This window comes from Mustelus asterias, chromosome 6 (assembly GCF_964213995.1).
Source record: "Mustelus asterias chromosome 6, sMusAst1.hap1.1, whole genome shotgun sequence".
Lineage (NCBI taxonomy): Eukaryota > Metazoa > Chordata > Chondrichthyes > Carcharhiniformes > Triakidae > Mustelus > Mustelus asterias.
This window is the reverse complement of record NC_135806.1, coordinates 89,944,689-89,967,111: the sequence shown is the minus strand read 5'-3', so window position 1 is coordinate 89,967,111 and position 22,423 is coordinate 89,944,689. Positions and strand designations below refer to the sequence as shown.

At 41.7% G+C, this 22,423-nt stretch overlaps 1 protein-coding gene across 2 annotated transcripts in view; it reads left to right on the top strand.

Annotated features, from left to right (window-relative positions):
* Positions 1–22,423, top strand: part of pam (peptidylglycine alpha-amidating monooxygenase) — a 244,402-nt gene that overhangs the window by 88,982 nt on the left and 132,997 nt on the right. The gene's annotated exons all lie outside the window — the stretch shown is intronic.

Here is a 22,423-nt window from a genome sequence, read left to right as displayed (position 1 = left end):
ATCCACAGAATGGCAACACAAAAATCAGCCAGAGCTCTGGTCTCCACTTGCGGGGACCATATACAGTGTCTTCGGACTTGGAGCCAAAATGTAATATGTTGACAGTGTTGCTAATTAAAACTGAAAGGATTTTGATATGGGGAGAGCTTTAATGGAGAAATGCAATAGTGAATAACAGTAAATGAAATGTTAGGACAGTTATGTTACTTTTGTAGCAAAATGTTTGGAAATCTGTTGAATTAAAATTACAAGGTTCAAAGCATCCTATTTCACAACTGATTTTTTATTAATTTTGGTGATTTCAATAGCAATCATAAACTAGTTGATTGTAATATGTACTGCAAGTACAATTAGCAATTTCCTTGAGGTGTTTGTGCTGTTTTGTGCAAATAGCAGAAAAAAAGACCTTTATCTTAATTGGTGGTTTGTTGAACATTGCAAACATTGTATACAAAATTGCCAGCTCTCAAATACTCAACAAAGGATTTGTATGATTAAATGTGAGAACTGTAAAGAATATTAATCATTTTGACAAACTGCAAATGTGCTATTCAGAGCCCTAGTTTTAGATAACAGTGTTCCATTTTGATGAAACACATTGAGAATTGCCCAGTCCATTTAGAATTTGCCTTTCACTTTTATTCCAGATAGTTCATAATCCTTTTATACGTTGCCATAATAAAAAAAAAATCCTTATTCCCTTACTTAAAATGGACTGGATGAATAAAATGGATGGCATGTTGAAATATTCCATCTTGTTTCAGCAGCTGTACAGTGGCAGTGCAGCAAATGTTTATTGGGCCATTGGGTGAAAGAAGCCCATTGTTCAGATCAATGTCGTAACTGACCTAGGTTTCATATAAATGCAATAAATAACAGTTCCTCTGATTTTTGTGCAGATGTATGTTTTTCTGAAATATTTTGCAATTGTAATCTGTGATAATTTGTGTAGGTTACAGCCTTTCATATTTTTAAAATTGCATAATCATTAAAAAATGAGAATGTTGATTGGAATATTTAAAAATGTTTTGAAAATCTGCATTTAATAACTCATGCCTCACATAGTTACAAACACATTACTTCCCACACAAATGTGGGACCACCTGCAGTTTCCAGCTCTGACAACAGCAGCAGTGGGGTTTATCCAATCACAACCCTGCTCCCTTCCTGTCTTCATCTCTCTGCTTGTGCCAACTGGATAACACAGATCGTAACGCTGTCTCTACTGAGACTTGATTCAATATCAGGATCTGTTTGAATACTGTCAAACATGGGTAGAACTTTCCTTGTTTCCGCTTTTGATGAATTCTGTGTGTTCTGAACTGTCAAAATGAAAACGCTGGCTAACCTAACCCCACTACCATTAGCTTTCTATTTAATCTTTACTTCCTGGCTGTTCATCCCCATGACAACCCTAAGTCACATAGTATTTCTTGAAACCTAATGATGTCGTCAGGAAACCAATGAGCCCTCTTTCAGAATGCATCCCAACACTCTTTGACCTTGAAGGGACATTGCACAAGAGGAAATATAAGCTTCTCCAGCACTGGGTCATCATATATAACACGCTAATATATTTTATGTACTAAATTACATCACTGTACCTTTAAAATGTGATTTTTTAAAAGTTGTCAAATTTATTCTAGTGAACAAAGCTGCATTGCACAGTATTGAAACAGGCACAAACTACAATTAAATATCGTATAAGTGTATGACTTCAATAATGGGCGCTGCAGTTACGTTGTTGGGGTGATGCAGTCATTTGTAGTACATTAGTAGTTGCAGTTTTGAAATGAAATCACCCAGGAATGGTACTTTACTGCTGTCCCTTAATCAATGGGTATGGTTTAATCAGAATTCCAGTACATTTGCAGTGATCCTGCTTTAAGCGCTGGCTGCATGGGTCAACATTTTTTTTAACTTGAATATTGTAAAGCCATCATTAATAATTCTTTTTGTTCAGTAGAGGACAACACCTATAGTGTATTAAAAAATTCAGTGGACTCATCATTCCAAATGCTCTGTGCCCGTATTGACATAGTCATGAGTAGTTGGCATTTTTATTTATTCTTTCACAGGATGTAGGTGTTGCTAGGCCAGCAATTGTAGCCCATCCCTAATTGCCCTCAAAGGTGGTGATGAACTGCAGCAGTCCATGCAATGCATGTGTATTTGCAGTGCTGTTAGGAAGTTCCAGGAGCTGGACTTTGCTGCATTGAAAAAATGGTGTGATATTATTCCAAGCCAGGATGTTGAGGTGCTTGGAGGAGAATGTGCAGGTGGTGGTGTTCCCATGCACCTGTTGTCCTTGTACTTTGAAGTTGCCGGTTTTAAAGGTGTTGCTAATGCAGCCTTGCTGATGCTGCATTGGCCTCTTGCAGGAGGGAGTCAATGTTTAAGATCGTAGGTGGGGTGCCGCCAAATGGATTGGTTTGTCCTGGGTGATAAACTTTGAGCGTTGTTGTTGGCGCTGCACTCGTCCAGGCAAGTAGAGATCTGACTTGTGCTTTATAGATGATGGACATGCTGTGGGGTGTCAGGAGGTGAGTTACTCTCAGCAGTATTCCCAGTCTCTGATCTGCTTTTGTAGTCAGATTGTTTATATGACTGGCCAGTCCTGGTCAATGGTAATCCCCCAGAATGTTGATAGTGGGGATTCAGCATAGTTAATGCCATTGAATGTCAAAAGGAGATGAATAGATTCTCTTTTGATGGGGATAGTCATTGCTTAGCACTTGTGTGGTGTGAATGTTGCTTACCACTTTGTTGCCCAGGTTCTGCTGCATATGGACACTGACTGCTTCCATATCTGAGGATATGGTGTTGAAGATTGCAGTCATCAGTGAATATCCCTTCTGATCTTTATGGTGGAGCAAAAGCCATTGATGCAGCTGACAATAGTCGGACCTAGGACACAACCCAGAGGAATTCCTGCAGTGATATCCTGAGACTGAAACCTCCAACAACCACAACCATATATTTTTGTGCTAAGTATTACTCCAGCCAGTGGGGAGTTCTCCCCATGATCCCCATTGACTTCAGTTTTACTAGGGGTGCCACAATGGTTAGCACTGCTGCCTCTCAGCGCTGGGGACCCAGGTTCGATTACCAGCTTGGGTCACTGTCTGTGTGGAGTTTGCACATCCTCCCCATGTCTGGGTGGGTTTCCTCCGGGTACTCCGGTTTCCTCCCACAGTCCAAAGATGTGCAGGTTAGGTGGATTGGCCATGCTAAATTGTCCCTTTGTGTCAGGGAGACCAGCTAGGGTAAATGCATGGGGTTATGGGGATAGTGCCTGGGTGGGATTATGGTCGGTGCAGACTCGATGGGCTGAATGGCCTCCTGCGCTGTAGGATTCTACTAGGGCTCCTTGATGCCACATTCGGTCAAATGCTACCTTACTGTCAAAGATGGTCACTCTTATCTTGTCTCTGGAGTTCAGCTGTTTTGTCTGTGTTAGGTCCAAGGCTGTAATGAAGTCAGGAGTTGAGTGGCCCTGGTGAAATCCTAACTGAACATCAGTGAGCTGGTTATTGCTAAGCAAGAGCAGCTTGATAGCACTGTTGATGACCCCTTTCATCGCGAATAGACTGAAAGGGCAGTCATTGACCGGGTTGGACTTTCCCTGCTTTTTGGGAATGCAACATCCCTGGGTAATTTTCCACATTGTTGGATAGATGCCAGTTTTGTAGCTGTACTGGAACGGCATGGCTAAATGCGTAACTCATTCTGGAGTCCAGATTTTCAGTATTATCGGTGGAATGCTGTCACGGTCCATAACCCTTGCAGTATCCGTTGCCTTCAGCTGTTTCTTGATATCATGTGGAGTGAATAAAATTGGCTGTTGAGTGGGTTTTTAAAATTCATTTGTGGGACATGGGTGTCGCTGGCTGGTCAGCATTTATTGCCCATGAGAAGGTGGTGGTGAGCTGCCTTCTTGGAACACTGTGGTCCACATGCTGTGGGTTGACCCACAATGCGATTAGGGAGGGAATTCCAGGACTTTGACCCAGCGACTGTGAAGGAACAGTGATATTTTTAAGTCGGGTGATGAGTGGCTTGGAGGGGAACTTGCAGGTAGTAGTGTTCCTATGTATCTGCTGCCCTTGCCCTTTTAGATGGGAGTGGTCGTGGGTTTGGAAGGTGTTGTATGAGGATCTTTGGTGAATCGCAATTGGGTTTTTACAACAATAGGTGTTTTAATGGTGACCATTAATGGGACTAGCTTTCAATTCCAGATTTATTAACTGAATGTAAATTCCACCAGTTACCTTGATAGAATTTGAACCTGTGTCCCCAGAGCATTGGCTGCAACCACTGTTTGCTCCACCTGTAAGAAGTCTCACAACACCAGGTTAAAGTCCAACAGGTTTATTTGGTAGCACAAGCCACTAGCTTTCGGAGCGCTGCCCCTTCATCGGGTGAGTGGGAGTTCTGTTCACAAACAGGGTATATAAAGACACAAAATTTACAAAATAATGGTTGGAATGCGAGTCTTTACGGGTAATCAAGTCTTAAAGGTGCAGACAATGTATGTGAGTGGAGAGGGGGTTAAGCCGGCTCCAAGTGGAGAGGATCTCCAAGAAGATCGCGCATATTGACACAGACATCATCATCATGCTCCACCTGTGACAGAGACTAGTCACGCGTTGAACTCCTCAGTCATCTTAAAACTCATTTTTAGTGTGAAAACAAGTCATCCTCGACTCAGGAGTCCCTCTAAGTCCCTGGATTGCTAATACATTATGTGGAGATGCCGGCATTGGACTGGGGTAAACACAGTGAGAAGTTTAACAACGCCAGGTTGGGGTCCAGCAGGTTTGTTTGGTGGCGGGGGCCACGCAGGCTTTCGGGGCCCCAGGCCCCTTCTTCAAGTGAGTGGGTCTGCCACTCGCCTGGGGAGGGGGCTTGGGGCTCTGGGGACCTGCGTGGCTTTTGCTGCCAAGTGAACCTGTTGGACTTTAACCTGGTGTTGTTAAACTTCTTATCGCTAATACATTGACATTACCACGACACCATCATTTTCCTCCCGACACCTCCCAAACTCCTTGGTTAGTATCTAATATAGATACTAATATAGATGGCTTCTTCCCTATAAGTAGAAATACATTCTCCCTATGTCTACACTGTCAACACTTTTCATAATTTTAATAATATTAGGCTACCCTGAACTTTCTTTTTTCAGATGAAAACAGAATCACCCTGTTCATCCTTTCCTCAGACTTCTGGTATCACCTCTGTAAACCTTTTTTGCACCTTCACAGTGCCTCTACGTTATTTTATAATATGGTGTTCTGGAGTGTCCATAGTGCTTCAAGTATGGTATAACCAAGGTTCAGTACAAGTTTAGCATAACTCATCTACTTTTCAATTCTGCCCCATTAGAAATAATCTTTAATTCCTGGTTTGTTGTTTTAAATTACTTTATTAAGCTGTGTCATTTCTTGCTGTGATTTGTGTATTTGTACTCTGAGATCCCTCCGCTCTTGGGGCCCATTTAGATCCTTGGCTTATGAGTTGCATATTATATTACCTATTACACCAGGATTTTTGGTGCTGTCTGAGTAATGGGGAAGTGTTGTGAGTTGATACCAATTTCTTTAGTTAATTTTCTGGTCCATTTGATAAAGAATCTGTCACCAATCTTTACATATTTTATTTGCACAGTTACAGATTACAAGCATGCATCTCCTATAACCTAATCACTGTCAGCATTCATTTATCCTATTTTGGGGTAAATCAGTAAAACAGTGTTTATTTATAGGAGTATAAGTGAATCTCAAGTTAACTCCTAGCACCTGTTTGCAATGAAACACAATTCATGTTAACTTAAGGAACCTCCTGTGAATTTGTCTGAGTTCGAAAGAATGTTGTACTGTGATTTGGTTAATGCTCCTATTGGTGTTACAAGCTTGTGTGTGAATGTTGTCGGGGCTGTGGATCAGCATAGACCTGCCATATGGACTTCAAACCAGCTGTTTCTTCTTTTTCTTTGGTGAGTTCTGTAAGGGTGTGTAAGTTCCTTGTAGAGTCTCATTTAGGCTCGGGGGCATACTCTGGACATAACAGGATGTAATGTGTTAATGCAACAATTTTATTGAATATTGAATACTGATAATTATATTAGAATAATTATAATTGATATAAAGTATAAAGAAAGCTAATTTTATATAAAGGAGAAAACACCTTTTAAAAACACCTAGAAGAAAAGCAAAATAGATTTTTTTAAAAACACAAACGATAACCCCAAATTGGCCTGTTGCATGACAGCTCCCCAAAATGAAAAGCCCCAATTTAGCCTGTTCCAAGACAGGACCCGAAATTGGTAAAACTCCCTCTTGGTACATGCATTACCAAATCTCTGAGTAAGACTCTTCGGCTAGTCACTCTGATGTCCCTTCGTCTGTAGTCTTCAGTAGTTGACTAATCCACTCCAACTGCAACCCGAATCCTGAAAGCAGTGTCCCTTTAAGTCTTTCGAGGCCTTATTCAGATTTTCTCAAAACAATGATTCTGGAAAAACATGAGTCCTTATCAATTCTCCTCACAGGCACTGCAAGGCTTTGCAATATTCATGTTGTTTACATCTTTTGAATGGTGTCTCCCATCTGCCATCAATCATGCTTTATGTCCATCAAACAAACACCAGTTCCTGATTCCACACTATAATTGATCACCATGCATGTAAGGCTAATCATAGAATCCTACAGTGTAGAAGGAGGCCATTCGGCCCATCAAGTCTGTACTGACCACAGGTCCTAACCCCATGCATTTACCCTAGCACTAAGGGGCAATTTAGCTTGGCCAATCCATCTAACCCGCACATTCGTTGTCCTGGTTTGTTGTTGAAGGGTCATCGAATGCAGTAAGGGAAAGGACTTCTGATAAATAAAACACTTTTATTTTCGTAATCTATCTTGAAAATAAAGACGTTGACCAAACACCAGCTATGAATCACCAAAATGGAAAACAAGGTCTTGGGTAAATACATCTACAGTTAATATTAACAGTTAATAATAGCTGATTATTGATTAATTAGTCAAGAAACAACCATACCTATAAAATAAGATTCAACAAAAATTCACTTAATCAGAAGTGAAGCAGAAATGTTCAAAAATTAGCTGATTGCTGGCTGTAGCCCTACAGTCTCTCCCCCCCCCCCCCCCCCCCCGCAATATACCAAATCCAAGACTATGAAGGCCTCAAAAAGATCTCATGCACAGTGAGTTTGAATGTGACGCATGAAGATATTTTTATTTAGTTCTCATCATTTCTGAGGTATGTTCTACACAGCCTTCCATCTGTGTAAAAATAAATTGCTATATGTAGGAATAATATTTATTTTTCTTTTCTCATCCTCGTTTCTAGGAAACAGAGATTAACAGTAGCACTGTAAAAGCTATTTGTATTGTGCTTCAGTCCAAGTGACTACAAACCAATCATAAACCAAATATTGGCAATAGTGAAAATGGCACTTGTCTGTCTTTGGCTTGTGTGCTGTTCAGGCAATTCCTGTTGGTGGGAGAGGGGACTCCTGTCAATGCCTCAACAAACCTGTTTAGCAACTGGACAGTCTGCAACCAGAAGTTGAAAAATTAGGCCTGTTTTCCTTGAGAAACGCTGAGAAGAGATTAAATAAAGGTATTCAAAATCATGAGGCTTTGGACAGAATAGATGGAGAGAAGCTGTTCCCACTTGTGAAAGGATTGAGAACGAGGGTGCACAGAGGACAGATTTAAAGTAACTGGCAAAAGAAACAAAAGTGACATGAGGAAAAATCTTTTTCATGCAGTGAATGATTCAGGTCTGGAAAGCATTGCCTGCCTGTGTGTGGTGGAGGCAATTTCAATTGAAACATTTAAACTAACTTGGCAGGGGATGAGAACTAATTTGTTGCAAAGGAACACAAGCACGCACAAAGGATTCAGAGAGACAGATAGTGCTAGAGTGAGGTATGAGGTGGAGTTAAAGTGAGAGAATTTACAGCGAGGTTTACAATGCATGTGTGTAAATGCACAAAGCATGGTAAATATGGTTGGTGAGTTGCTGGTGCAGGTAACTACATGAGAGTACTATGTTGTGATAATGGAGACCAAGGGCAGGACTGGGTTGGAAATATTCAGGAAAGCTGGGGAAGGGGTGTCTGTACTGATTAAGGAGAATATTACAATGCTGGAGAGAGAGAGAGCAGGCCCTCGGAGGATCAAGGGAAGGATAGAGTTAAGAAACAATAGAGGTACTTTAACACTATTGAGTGTATTGAATAGGCACTAAATCGTGGGAAAGATAGAAGTGCAAATTTGCAGGAGAAAACTGTCGAGGAGTAGTAATGGGGGAATTCAATTATCCAAATATAAACTGGGAAAGTATTGGGGATAAGGCAGAGAGAGGGGAGAATTTTGGAAGTGTGTTGTGGGAATTTTTTCTTGATCACAATATTCCCATCCCAATGAGAAAGGAAGCATTGTTGTATCTGGTTCCAGGGAATGAAGTGGATGTAGAGTCAATTGGGGAAGAGTTTAGTTTAACTATAGCAAAGGACAAGGAGCATTCCAGAGTTAAAACTACTTGGCCAACCTCTGCAGGATGAGCACAGATGTGCTCAGGTACGTTGGAATCAAAAATTGACAGGCAACATTGTAATGGAATAATGGGTTACCTTTCAAGTAGAGATGGTTTGCGTACAGCTGAGGTGCATTTGCATGAGGGGAAAAGATTGGGCGATTAAAATCTAGATCGACTAGAAAAATGGTGTGTATAAACAAGTGGGAACCAGTCTGAATAAATATACATTCATCTTGGTAGGACAAATGAGGAGGCTTAATATCAACTAAAGTACACAATTCTAAAGGAGATGCAGGGACAGAGAGGGCTGGAGATATATGTGCACAGATTATTGAAGACAGCAGGACAGATTGAGAATGTGGTTAATAAGACATATGGGATCCTGGGCTCACAAGGAGATGTGGAGATGCCGGCGTTGGACTGGGGTAAACACAGTAAGAAGTTTAACAACACCAGGTTAAAGTCCAACAGGTTTATTTGATAGCAAAAGCCACAAGCCAAAAGCTTGTGTGGCTTTTGCTACCAAATAAACCTGTTGGACTTTAACCTGGTGTTGTTAAACTTCTTATAAGGAGAGGCAGAGTAGAAAAACGAAGAAGTTGGGGTGAACCTTAATAAAATGCTGTTCTCTCTCATCTGGAGCATTGTGTCCAATTCTGGGCACAGCACTTCAGTAAGGATGTGATGGCATTAGAACATAGGAAATAGGAGCAGGAGTACATCATTTGGCCCCTCAAGCCTGCTGTGCCATTCAATTAGATTGTGGCTGTTGTACCTCAGCAATATTTTTCTAAACGTTCATTGATATCTTTAATATCTAGAAATCTATCAATCCCTGTCTTGAACATGCTTGATAACTGAGCCTCCACAGCACTCGGATAGAGAATTCCAAAGGTTCACCACCCCTTGAGTGAAGAAATTCCTCTTCATCTCAGTCCTAAATAACCTACTTATCCTCAGACTGTTCCCTGGTTTTAGATCCCGCAGCCAGGGGAAAACATCCTTGCTGCATCAGTTCTGTTGAACACTGTAAGAATTTTGTATGCTTCATCTTAATCATAATTATTCTTATTCATCATAAGATCACCTTCTATAGTCTCCGCAGTCTCTCTTCATAGAATACTCCTGTCATAAGACGCACTGGTGAGTTTCTGTCGTGCATCTTGTAAATTAAGAACATAACATAAGAAATAGGAGCAGGAGTAGGCCATCTAGCCCCTCGAGCCTGCCCCGCCATTCAATAAGATCATGGCTGATCTGACGTGGATCAGTACCACTTACCCGCCTGATCCCCATAACCCTTAATTCCCTTACCGATCAGGAATCCATCCATCCGCGCTTTAAACATATTCAGCGAGGTAGCCTCCACCACCTCAGTGGGCAGAGAATTCCAGAGATTCACCACCCTCTGGGAGAAGAAGTTCCTCCTCAACTCTGTCTTAAACCGACCCCCCTTTATTTTGAGGCTGTGTCCTCTAGTTTTAACTTCCTTACTAAGTGGAAAGAATCTCTCCGCCTCCACCCTATCCAGCCCCCGCATTATCTTATAAGTCTCCATAAGATCCCCCCTCATCCTTCTAAACTCCAACGAGTACAAACCCAATCTCCTCAGCCTCTCCTCATAATCCAAACCCCTCATCTCCGGTATCAACCTGGTGAACCTTCTCTGCACTCCCTCCAATGCCAATATATCCTTCCTCATATAAGGGGACCAATGCTGCACACAGTATTCCAGCTGCGGCCTCACCAATGCCCTGTACAGGTGCATCAAGACATCCCTGCTTTTATATTCTATCCCCCTCGCAATATAGGCCAACATCCCATTTGCCTTCTTGATCACCTGTTGTACCTGCAGACTGGGCTTTTGCGTCTCATGCACAAGGACCCCCAGGTCCCTTTGCACGGTAGCATGTTTTAATTTGTTTCCATTGAGATAGTAATCCCATTTGTTATTATTTCCTCCAAAGTGTATAACCTCGCATTTCTCAACGTTATACTCCATTTGCCATATCCTCGCCCACTCACTCAGCCTGTCCAAATCTCTCTGCAGATCTTCTCCGTCCTCCACACGATTCACTTTTCCACTTATCTTTGTGTCGTCTGCAAACTTCGTTACCCTACACTCCGTCCCCTCCTCCAGATCATCTATATAAATGGTAAACAGTTGCGGCCCGAGTACCGATCCCTGCGGCACGCCACTAGTTACCTTCCTCCAACCGGAAAAACACCCATTTATTCCGACTCTTTGCTTCCTGTCGGATAGCCAGTCCCCAATCCACTTTAACACACTACCCCCAACTCCGTGTGCCCTAATCTTCTTCAGCAGCCTTTTATGGGGCACCTTATCAAACGCCTTTTGGAAATCCAAAAACACCGCATCCACCGGTTCTCCTCCATCAACCGCCCTAGTCACATCTTTATAAAAATCCAACATGTTCGTCAAGCACGACTTTCCCCTCATGAATCCATGCTGCATCTGATTGATCGAACCATTTCTATCCAGATGCCCTGCTATCTCCTCTTTAATAATGGATTCCAGCATTTTCCCTACTACAGACGTTAAGCTGACCGGCCTATAGTTACCCGCCTTTTGTCTCCTTCCTTTTTTAAACAGCGGCGTAACATTAGCCGTTTTCCAATCAACCGGCACTACCCCAGAATGCAACGAGTTTTGATAAATAATCACTAACGCATCCACTATTACCTCTGACATTTCTTTCAATACCCTGGGATGCATTCCATCCGGACCCGGGGACTTGTCCACCTTCAGTCCCATTAGTCTACCCAGCACTGCCTCTCTGGTAACATTAATCGTATTAAGTATTTCTCCTGCTGCCAACCCTCTATCGTTAATATTTGGCAAACTATTTTTGTCCTCCACCGTGAAGACCGACACAAAAAACTTATTTAAAGACTCAGCCATATCCTCATTTCCCACTATTAACTCCCCCCTCTCGTCCTCCAAGGGTCCAACATTCACTCTAGCCACTCTATTCCTTTTTATATATTTATAAAAACTTTTACTATCATTTTTTATATTATCCCAGGGACTAGTCTGGTGAACCTTTGTTGCACTTCATCTCTGGCAAGTATTGTCCTTCCTTAGGTATGGAGACCAAACCTGTATACAATACTCCAGGTACAGTCTCACCAAGGGCCCACAGAATTGCAAAGATTTCTTTACTCCTGTGTTCAGATTCTCTTGTCATAAAAGTCAACGGAACATTTCCCTTCCTAATTACTTGCTGCGCTAGCATGTTAGCTGTCAATGATTTATGAAGTCCTTTGGACGTCAACACATCCTAATCTCCATTTAAGAAATATTCTGCCTTTCTGCTTTCTTAGTAAAGTGGATAACTTCACAATTTTCCATATTATATTCCATCTGCCATGTTCTTGCCCACTCACTTAGCCTGTCAAAATTTCCTTGAAGCCTTTTTGTCACCACCTCAACTCCTATTTTCACCCAGTTTTGTGTCATCATCATACTTGAAAATATTAATTTGGTCTCCAAATCAGTGATATAGATTGTGAGTAGGTGGGGCCCTAGCACCTGCAGAACCCCATTCTTTGCAGCCTGCCAACCTGACAATGACTTGTTTATTCCTACTCTGCTTTTTTGGTTGTTAAGCAATTCTCACTTCATGTTAGTGTCACTCCTTGTTAGTGTATTACTACCAATTACATGTGCTCAAATTTTGTTTACTAATCTCCTACATGGGACTTTATTGAATCTTCTGTAAATCCCTTCTAATAGATTCTAGCATTTTACATATCACTAATGTCATGTTAATAGGTCTGTAGTTCCCCATTTTGTGTCTCTCTCCCTTAAACAGTGGGGTTACATTTGCCACCATCTAATCTTCAGGAACCGTATAGAATGTTGGAAGATGAACACCAATGTATTCACCATCCCGCTAGCCACATCTTTTAACACCCTGGAATATAGATCAACAGGTCCAGGAGAACTTTCCACTTTCAGTCCCATTAATTTCTCCAGTAGCCTTTTTTAAAAATTTAGAATGAAGAACTGAACTAAATTATAAGTAATCTGGTTCGCTAGCATTCTAGGAGGTTTTTTTGTATCTTCCTTTGCAAAGACAGACACAGTACTTGTTTAATTTCACTGCTATTTCCTTATTCCCCATTCAAAATTCTCCTGGCTCTGCCTGTAAAGGGCCAACATTTGCCTCTACCAATCTTTTCCTTTTTACATAGCTATATCGAAATTTTACAGTCCATTTTTGTTTCTCGTTGGTTTATTTTTACATTTTATTTGCTCTCTTTCATTTCTTAACCCTCTTTTGCTGAATTCTAAGATGCTTCCAGTCCTCAGGTTTACTCTTTTGGCAACTGTATAAGCATCTTCCATTGATCTAAGCTTGGCCATGTTTGGGTCACCTTTCCTGTTGGGTTTTGATACCTCTGTTTTCTAGTTGGCTCCTCAACATACTGTTCTAGAAAATCATTTGATGTACATTTCAGAAATTTGTCCTCTACAGCATTAGTGCTAATTAGATTTACCCAGTCTGTATGTGGATTGTGGTTCTTCATGATTCCTGCATTATTCTTCTTAAATGCTCCACTAATTTTCTGATTTATACCATACTCAACTTTAACCTCATTGTTTGGTGATCTATAAACAACTGCCCCTTGCTGTTAATGTTCGGGGCCAAATCCGAAACTTCAAGCTATGTTATGAAGTTTGCCTAGACCCCAATTTTTCCTTTCAATTTTGGCTTTAGTGTGAGCATAAGGTGTTTTGCTCCAGGTATGATTCAGTTGACCCAATAGGAAGTTTTCATTCAAACAAACTTTATTTAAGAACAGTTAGAATTAGCATAATTTTTACCAATTAAAATACTTAAACATGTCAAAGTATAATTCTTAATATCTATTGATCTCTATTGTTCCAATTTAACAGTATTCCCCAAAGACATAAGCCCCTTGTTCAGTACCAGTTAGCACCAAAAGCAGATATGCTTATGTGGATGCTAGATTTGCAGCTATTTAACACGTTTGGATAAAGATCCGGACAGACACGCTCGTCTCCTGACTCTCATACACAGCTCCCAAAAAGCAACTGGGCTTGACTTCTTTGTGTAAGCCTAGCTCAGTAAGAAGTCTCTCAACACCAGGTTAAAGTCCAACAGGTTTAAACCCGTTCGACTTTAACCTGGTGTTGTGAGACTTCTTACTGTGTTTACCCCAGTCCAACGCTGGCATCTCCACATCAAGCTCAGCTCCACCCAGTCACATGATTTGTTCTCTGTCAGCCATCCTAATCAAGCCCTACTCGGCAAAACCCCAGGAAACACTAAGAACAACACAACAGTGTTAGTCCAGATTAAAACAACCATTCCAGCAATTAGGAATAATTAGCCGCTGCAGTAACAATACAGGATGCCAGATAATAATCCAGCGGCACTGATAGAATGGAAGGGACAGCTATAAAAATCCTGCACAGAAACATAATTAAAATATATTTCTTAAAGGCTTAGCTGCACCTAAGCTGATGCTACATCTTGATCTTCCCCCACTCTCACTGATATAGTTATCTGATTTCATCCTTTATCAACAGCCCACATCCTTTTCCTTTTTGTATCCTTCCTAAATGTTTATACCTTTTGAGCATTCAGTTCCCAACCTTGGTCACCTGCAGCCATTTCTCTGTGATGGCAACTAGATTATACCTGTTTATTTCCATTTGTGCTGTCAATTCACCTACCTTGTTGTGAATGCTGTTGTGCATTTATAGAGTACCTTGAGTTCTGTCTTTTTATTTTCACAACCTCTATCCTTATCTGCTAGCGCATTTAGGGTTGTACCCTCTATTCCTTCCTGCCATACTCAGATTATTTCTACCTTGCTCTCTTGCCTTGTTCTCTCACTTAATTTATCATATTTTCCCTCACCTGAACTCCTGCCCCCACAGTTTTGCTTAAACGCCTCTCTATTGTCCCAGTTATACTTAACAGAATATTGACCCCAGCAGGTTCAGGTGAAGCCCCAATGGTATAGCTCCCACTTTCCTGAATATTGGTGCCAGTGCTGCATGATTCAAAATCCATTTCTCCCACACTAATCTTTGAGCTACACATTTAACTCTCTAACCTTATATCTCTTTTTCCAGTTTGCTGTGGCTCGGGTAATAATTCAACTGAAAATATAGTTTTGTGTTTACCAGTGCTTTGGCATGCATTAACTTTAGGTGGGATCCAACATACGATAAGAAACTGATTCTAAAATGAATCTGAAGGTTAAGGTATTTATTTTTACATGTGAAAAAATGGGCTTTATCATTTAATAAAGACAAAGTGGGATAGTGCAGGAAAACTGAAATCAAAAGATGCTGGAATTGTGCAGCAAGCAGATGAGCATCAAAAGGGAAAGATAGAACAATATTTCATATGCTATGCGTTTCCAGAATTTTATATTGGTGAGCAACAGAGCATCTGGATGGCACGGTAGCACAGTGGTTAGCACTGCTGCTTCACAGCTCCAGGGACCTGTGTTCGATTCCCGGCTTGGGTCACTGTCTGTGTGGAGTTTGCACGTTCTCCTCGTGTCTGCGTGGGTTTCCTCCGGGTGCTCCGGTTTCCTCCCACAGTCCAAAGATGTGCGGGTTAGGTTGATTGGCCATGCTAAAATTGCACCTTAGTGTCCTGAGATGCGTAGGTTAGAAGGATTAGCGGGTAAATGTGTAGGGATATGGGAGTAGGGCCTGGGTGGGATTGTGGTCGGTGCAGACTCGATGGGCCAAATGGTCTCTTTCTGCACTGTAGGGTTTCTATGATCTGTGTAGCAAAAAATTGAAAATGTTGAAAACATTCAGCAGATGATGCAGCACCACTGGATAATAAAAGTGAAATAACATTTTAAGTGCAAATATTTTGTCAAAACTGATATTGGTTGAGGCAAATCCTAAATCAGATGCTCAAAACATTCCTGAGATTAGGAAGTCACATTTCTGAGAAATTGTTGGTATGGGCATGCACCCGACCACTCAACAGGAAGAGTACTTTCAGATTCCACTGCATTTCTGTCACAGGCAGAACTTCACTGACAGCCAGGTAATATCTTCCTCCAGTGTTACTTACTTTGAAGTATTTTGCTGCAGAGCTTTTTTGCCCTGACATTGCTGGAGTAAACCTAACAGAATCCTGCTTGGAAAATAGTCATAAGACCAAGTTTCACATGCCTAATTCTAACAATTGTCAATCTGACTTGAGATTGGACATTTTCCTCTTAAAATCTTTCTTGCTATTCTTGATTGTTCACGTCCCTTATATTTGTCACTTAGTTACAATGCAAAGTATTACTAATTTAATTAACTTTCAATATATGTTTATATCTAAAGCATATTATATTTTGTGTGGTTATGCACACATTTCTATTGTGTATATGTTAATATATAACATGTCTTTCCTTCATACTGTTGTTGTACCTGTAATTCTCAAACTTTTGACCAGTTTACTTAAAAGTTTTACCCTGATGCCCTTATTTGCAAGATGGACAAAGGACAAATACAAGTAAAGGTTCAATAAGTTTATTAATAATAATACTATTCGCCCTTAAATTACCCACACAAAACAAGAGGATACCTCAGATTCAAGTATACTACCCGCAAAGATTTTTTTTTTGCAAAGATGGTTTGGTTAAACTGCAGACCCAATTCTCTGAGTCCCTCTGGTCCGTTGTCACGAAGGTGAGTCTCGATGGCAGCAGCTTCCTTCCTTCCTTTGGTCAGTCTTTTTTTTGTTTATATATCCAATCAAAGTCCAATCCGATCAAAGTCCAATTCAAAGTCTCAGCAAGTGTGACATTCCAGATCTAAACTGACAAGACAGGCTTCCCACTTCCTGTCTTGGGATTGATCTACATGATCGAAGCTGATTGGAGCAGGCATTGATCTTCTCCAAGGCTTGATCTCATTTGCATCTTAGCCAAAAGGCCGAGGTGCCGCTTTAAAAAATAGCTTCAAATGAAGCCTCAATGTAACCTCATGACTTCAACCAAGTGTAGGATGTTGATACTACACTTGATCTTAGCCAAAAGCCTGAGAAGAGATTTCCTTGGTCAGTCTTCTGGATGGTCAAGGTTGCCTCCCTCGTCTAGTCTTTGCTGCTGGTGTGACGGATGTGTACCTTTATTCCCCCTCCCTCCCCGCCTTTCCAGAAACTTCTCTGGCTTCCGACCAATGAGGTCTCGGGAGGGCGTCCCAATATCCAGTGGGTTTCTTGATGTCTGCCTGACAGGACACCGGGGCCCACCCGCAGGTGTCCATCTCCATGCTGTTGCTTACATGCAACCTGTTGCCAGATAAGGTAACTGCTGGAACTCTAGGTGATAGAGAGTCTGGCCTGATCTAGGCTTCTAACAATAGGCCTGTGCATTTCAATGGGGTGCGACGATCTCATGCTGGGTCTCGGTAGAGTGCAATGATCCTTGATGGGTGATTGATGGGCCAGGCCCAGACATGTTCCTGTGTCTTTGTATATTTGACTTTCGTCAAGTCTGGCCTGTCTGAGGTTTGACTGTGTTTGATTTTAATACGCCCAATTCTTCAATTTAAGATATCCAATATAATCAGCCTTAAAACTAGACCCTGATTATATTACCACACTATTTATAAATGTGTGAACAGAAGGAGACTGCGATCAGGTCTCTGATTTGACTAACTTGTATTTCTCTGTAGAGCTTTTTCAGTTAATGGCAAACTTTTGCAACCAACCTGTTTTCAATCTAGCTAGTTAATTTATCATTAGTTCCATAACAAACTTATTCTTTAAAAGTCTGATATATCAAATATCACTGCAGAATTCATGGAAATTATTTGCACTAAATAGTCTTTGTTCAGTAACTTGGGTACCACCTTGATTAATTCCGACAGTTTAATTAGGCGTGGCGTATTGTTTCTAAACCCGTGCTGCAAATCCCCTGCAGTCTGTTATTTAGATGAGTGAGTACTAACAGTATCCTTAGTGATACTCTTAAATAATTTGACAGGCTAATTGGTCTATGATTTTAATTTTTATTCCTCCTTTTGGGGCAAGATTTGTTCTTCAACTGTCAAATGTTGCTTCTCGAATGTTTATAGAACTCTATATGAAAAGGCGTAGCCGATTTTTATCTCATTTCCTTAAGTATTCTTCACTACATTCTGTCTGACCCGATGCCCTGTGGACATTCCATTCTTTAAGATTTTTTTTCATAAGTTATGTTATATATTAGTAATTTTAATAAGACTGAAGCTTTAGGATTCCATTCCAAATTGGGATCCTACATCCTCAACACGTTGACCTTTTTCTGTTACCCTCCCAGTGAAATTAATAGTTTATCTGCTTCATCTGGGCTTCACTGTTTGAGATTTTCCTTGTTCTCAAAGTCCATGTACATCATGTATTAATAGCGCCTTGTGCATGAATAACTTCCTTTTTCTGCTTGGATATGTTTTTGTGTATATATTGACATTGGGCTAATAACTATGGATTGTAATTTTTTTTTCATTTTAGAACCCTTGGTACTTTAAAATATTCAAACTCCAAAGTTTATAAAATACAATCCTGAAGTCTTGATTCGTCATGTATAAAATGATTTTTAACAATTTAGATTATCTTTCTATTTTGAATCTCCTTATTCCAATTTGATGAACTGGAGCCATTTGTTATGTTCGGACTCATTTGTTAAAAACATCAATTTCCGTATGGTAAAAAGTTGCATCACCTGATTCCTAATAGATTTTCAGAAAATTCAGATCTAAATCTTTGTTCTGTTACTATTGTTATTAAGCCAGTTGCTTTTGACCAGTTAGATTTCATGCCACTAAGTGTGTGTGTCTTCATAGCAACTCTTCCATTCCTGCGTTAATCATGGATCATAGAATCACTACATTCAGCCCATCGAGTCTGCAGCAACAACAATCACGCCCAGGCCCTATCCCCGCAACCCCACATATTTACCCTGCTAATCCCCCTGCCACTAAGGGGCAATTTAACATGGCCAATCAACCTAACCTCCACATCTTTGTGACTGTGGGAGGAAACCGGAGCACCCAGAGAAAACCCACATTGATACAGGGAGAATGTGCAAACTCCACATAGTTACCTGAGGCTGGAATTGAACCCCGTCGCTGGTGCTGAGAGGGAGCAGTGCTAACCACTGTGCAACCATGCTGCCTCACTAATATCTGCTAATATTTCACCACCTACTGTCCAGTGGCTTCTTGAGAAATTAGAGCTATTCTATTGACAGGATCATGCATGTCCTGACCACTTCTTTATATCCCTTACCACCCACATTTGATCAGAACTCCCGTTTACTTCTGAGTCTGTCCTTTTGGGGGGGGGGGGGACTTTTCGCAGTAATTTTCAACTTTGATTTTAAATTCCCAATTGCCTAACTTGGCCTTCCACGAGCATCTTCTGCATTTTTCCATTTCCTCACCCACTCTCTCTCCTGCACCTTTGGTGTTCTGGTTCTGACAAAGCCTTCACACTATCCAATCCTGGTTGTTTGCTGGTATAATTCTCATCATTGCTCCCTGAAGCCCAATGGAGGCTGGCTTGTTTAGCAATCCATTATTAGATCTGACTGGACTGTATGCAGCTTGAGACCTCATTCTTGAGACCTTGCCACCTCCTGCCACAATCATCCAGAAGAGTAAAAATAAGCACAGGAAGAAGTCTCACAACACCAGGTTAAAGTCCAACAGGTTTATTTGGCAGCACTACCTTTCAGCTCCTTCATCAGGTGAGTGAGGACTTGTGTTCACAAACAGGGCATATAAAGACACTAACTCAATTTACAAGATAATGGTTGGAATGCGAGTCTTTACAGGTAATCAAGTCTTAAAGGTACAGACAATGTGAGTGGAGAAAGGACCAAGCACAGGTTAAAGAGGTGTGTATTGTCTCCAGCCAGGACTGTTAGTGAGATTTTGCAAGCCCAGGCAAGTCGTATGACATGAATGCAAGATCCCGGTTTAGGCCGTCCTCATGTGTGCGGAACTTGGCTATCAGTTTCTGCTCAGCGACTCTGCGCTGTCGTGTGACGTGAAGGCCGCCTTGGAGAACACTTACCCGAAGATCAGAGGCTGAATGCCTGTGACTGCTGAAGTGTTCCCTGACTGGAAGGGAACACTCCTGCCTGGTGATTGTCGAGCGGTGTTCATTCATTTGTTGTCGTAGCGTCTGCATGGTTTCCCCAATGTACCATGCCTCGGGACATCCTTTCCTGCAGCATATCAGGTAGACAACGTTGGCCGAGTCGCAAGAGTATGTACCGTGTACCTGGTGGATGGTGTTCTCACGTGAGATGATGGCATCTGTGTCGATAATCCGGCATGTCTTGCAGAGGTTGCTGTGGCAGGGTTGTGTGGTGCCGTGGTCACTGTTCTCCTGAAGGCTGGGTAGTTTGCTGCGGACAATGGTCTGTTTGAGGTTGTGCGGTTGTTTGAAGGCAAGAAGTGGGGGTGTGGGGATGGCCTTGGCGAGATGTTCGTCTTCATCAATGACATGTTGAAGGCTCCGGAGAAGATGTCGTAGCTTCTCCGCTCTGGGGAAGTACTGGACGACGAAGGGTACTCTGTCCGCCATGTCCCGTGTTTGTCTTCTGAGGAGGTCGGTGCGGTTTTTCGCCATGGCACGTCGGAACTGTCGATCGATGAGTCGAGTCATATCCTGTTCTTATGAGGGCATCTTTCAGCGTCTGTAGGTGTCTGTTGTGATTGAAACAACTGTATGATGACGTCAACAAGTTCCATCCCACCATCAGACTCACCATCGACTCCTCTCCGGAATCGGTTGCGTTCTTGGACACATGCATCTCTATCAAGGACGGTCACCTCAGCACTTCACTACATCGCAAGCCCACGGATAACCTCACGATGCTCCACTTCTCCAGCTTCCACCCTAAACACATTAAAGAAGCCATCCCCTACACACAAGCCCTCCGCATACACAGGATCTGCTCAGATGAGGATCGCAACAGACATCGGGGAGACCATGCAGACGCTACGACAACGAATGAATGAACACCGCTTGACAATCACCAGGCAGGAGTGTTCCCTTCCAATCGGGGAACATTTCAGCAATCACGGGTAAGGTCCCTGATCTTCGGGTAAGCGTCCTCCAAGGCGGCCTTCACGACACAAGACAACGCAGAATCGCTGAGCTGATAGCCAAGTTCCGCACCCATGAGGACGGCTTCAACCGGGATCTTGGGTTCATGTCACACTATTTGTAACCCTCACGACTTGCCTGGGCTTGCAAAATCTCACTAACTGTCCTGGCTGGAGACAATACACACCTCTTTAACCTGTGCTTGGTCCTTTCTCCACTCACATTGTCTGTACCTTTAAGACTTGATTACCTGTAAAGACTCGCATTCCAACCATTATCTTGTAAATTGAGTTTGTGTCTTTATATGCCCTGTTTGAGAACACAAGTCCTCACTCACCTGATGAAGGAGCTTGAGACTCCAAAAGCTAGTGCTGCCAAATAAACCTGTTGGACTTTAACCTGGTGTTGTGAGACTTCTTACTGTGTTTACCCCAGTCCAACGCCGGCATCTCCATCTCAAGAAAAAATAACCCCTGGCTTCTGTTCTCCATTGTAAGGGTCTTTATTAAAGCCCTCTGCCCTGTCCCCTCCATCCTCAGCTTCAACAAGATCAAATAATGATTTATCACTGGGCCTACATGTAGCTGCCTCCGTAGTCTCCCCATCTTATCCTTTCGTACCAAGAGGAAACATCTGTTCTCCCAACCCCACCACCAGTTCTGACCATGTGACTTTCTCTGATTTTAGCGCCTGTTTCCCTTATGCCGTCTCGAAGTTGATCTTGTCTGTGAATCCCTTATCCTGCTTCATTTACCAACTCTTTTCAGTCCACATTGCAGCTGGCATTGTAAATGGTTCCTACTCCTCGGGCAAAGTTTCTTCCCCCTTCAAACTGACATTTTCTAAAATAAAGTTGCCTTTTCCGCTCTGTACTTGCAAACTACAGCTCCATCTCCAATTTATCTGTCTTTTCCAAAAGTTTTGAATATCACATACAAAAATTCTTACCTGCATCTCGTTTTAATCTGTCCAGTCAGATTTCCACCCTGCCACAGCACCAAGTGGCTGTAATCAAAGTCACAAATGACATTTACTGTGACTGTGGTGCACTGTCGCTCTCGATCTCTCTGCAGCCTTTGACAAGGTCGACTGCACTGTTCTCCTCCAGTGCCTGTTGTTCAGCTAACTGGGACTGCCTTCAGCTTGATTCCTGGCTGAACTATCCAACTGTCGTCATAAAATCTCTTGTAATGGCTTCTCTTTGCAGTGAATGTATTCCTTTATAGTCGTGCTGTTTAGAGCTATAAGCTTTTATAAAATTGCTTAGATCTGTTAAGTTGGTAGCATCACATGGAATTGCAGTGAAGTAACTATGAGAGAGAAAACTATAGGTGGGATTGTTTGTTTGTGAAGATTTTCTAAAATGGAAATAAAACCTGTTTTCTTTCTATAAATGGAATGCTGTAACGACACAAGGAGGGATACAAACTGAACAAGGACCATTGTTGGTAAATAAAGAACATTGTAGCAGTTGAAGTTTTATAATAAACAACCAGATTGACATGGGATTGACCAAGAAATTACATTTTTACTTTGCAAGTTTATCTTCGATTAATGTGCTGTTTTGTTGGCATCCTTCGCTGATATCTTTGGCATTGTGTCGGCTGTTCTTTGGAAGGGCTTATAATAAAATGTTGTGACAAAATGACAGTGGTCAGAATAGAATCCAAAGATCAGTTCAGGTGAAGCAAACACTAGGTTTGAGTTGCAGCTTTTGAAAATTAAATAATAAAGAG